Raw genomic sequence first — 1856 nt, 5'->3', positions numbered from 1 at the left:
ATATTCCTTTCAGTGCATTAATTACCAATTACTAATTAATTAGCTGTGGTTGTACCACCTGGCGCCTGAGCACCCAAAAAGTCATTGACCCGCATATTGACAGATCACTGGCCTCAAAAACACACATCAAGACAGGACGCAGGCAATGGCCATCCATCCCAAGCCTGGTCGAAAGCCGACTGTTGACTCCGTCAAACAGTCTGGCGAAAGAGAAGAGGAATCCGTCTCCATGGACGGTGGGAGATGGTCTGATCTTACTCTGCCATTTAAATTCATTGGAGTTTCGAATTCAAATTAAAACCCATATTGTGCTTTATTAGCATTACAGTTATAATTTAGTGCCACAAAAACATACAAAATAACAAAACCAAAGTGTGAATAGTGTTACCTTAACCAATCAGGAACTGACTTTGCGGGTGAAATCTGCGTCACCACTCTCAACTGTTTGCTTGATTGGCTAAACAGTGAGCAGACCGAGATAGGAAGGTTTCGCTAGACTACAGTATGTGCGGACCCAAAATCTTTCGGTGGAGTAGCCAGGCGTCGCCAGGCTAAGCCATCCCTGCATGGACAAAAAAGTGACCAGACTGACCTTATGTACTTCCCAGTTCTCAGAAGAACGTCTACACGGAAGAACGTGCTAATGTTGTTTGCTGGGTCGTGCACCTATGGTCATACACACACTATGCACGGCCCACTAGGTCAAACACTCAATTTTTCAGGAGAGGAAGAAGCTACAACACACACACACACACACACACACACACACACACACACACACACACACACACACACACACACACACACACACACACACACACACACACACACACACACACACACACACACACACACACACACTAATTGTACAAAACAAATAGGTAGTTGACGCACATTGAATTTTCACAGAGTTGCGTAACAATCCTGTGGTCTTCAAGATATGATATTCCAACACATCCTCCTCCATAATCTTTGAGGACACAGAGGGCCACCCAGACTGAGAACAAAAAGTTGCATAAAATAAAACAACATACCATAAGCATATCATAAATTCAATGTTATCTTACATCTTAGGAACAGGATACAAAATACCTATTAATATAGGATTAAAAAACACGACCCATCACATTTTATCTGTTCAATCTCAATCTGCCTACTCCCTAGCTGTCTCTGTGTACGCATCAGTGTAAATGTATGACCGTGTGCATAGTAGTAGTATCATATTATGTGTGTGGCCATGTGTGGGTGTGATCTCTCTCTCTGCCACTCTTTTTAATATGTTCAGGTTGAATGATTGTATCTTCCTCTTTATGTGTGTACTTGAATCTACTGTAGGCCTACATTTGTGATTGAGCTTGTGTGTGTGTGCGTGCATCCGTGCGTGTGTGTGTGCGCGTGTTTGGCAGACTGGATTACTTACTCATCTTCATTCCCATTGAGAGCGACGTGGGAGTCTGTGGATGACTAATGATTGCAAGGCTTGCATCACTTCATGGCATGTTATTGGACGCTGAAGTGCCTGCTGCAGGGTGTGGCCACGAATGATTGATGAACATGCTATCTGTTTTTTGGCATGCATGTAGACATTAGTGTAATATTAAAATAAAATGAAGAAACCTGCATAATTAAAGAGTGTGTGTGTGTGTGTGTGTGTGTGTGTGTGTGTGTGTGTGTGTGTGTGTGTGTGTGTGTGTGTGTGTGTGTGTGTGTGTGTGTGTGTGTGTGTGTGTGTGTGTGTGTGTGTGTGTGTGTGTGTGTGTGTACGAAGGTATACACTCATGAGAGAGAGAGAGAGAGCGAGCGAGCGAGCGAGCGAGCGAGAGAGAGAGAGAGAGAGAGAGAGAGAGAGAGAGAGA

The sequence above is a fragment of the Engraulis encrasicolus genome, chromosome 20 (assembly GCF_034702125.1).
Source record: "Engraulis encrasicolus isolate BLACKSEA-1 chromosome 20, IST_EnEncr_1.0, whole genome shotgun sequence".
NCBI classification, from domain to species: Eukaryota; Metazoa; Chordata; class Actinopteri; order Clupeiformes; family Engraulidae; genus Engraulis; species Engraulis encrasicolus.
The sequence above is the reverse complement of the archived record's forward strand: the minus strand, read 5'-3'. Positions refer to the sequence as shown.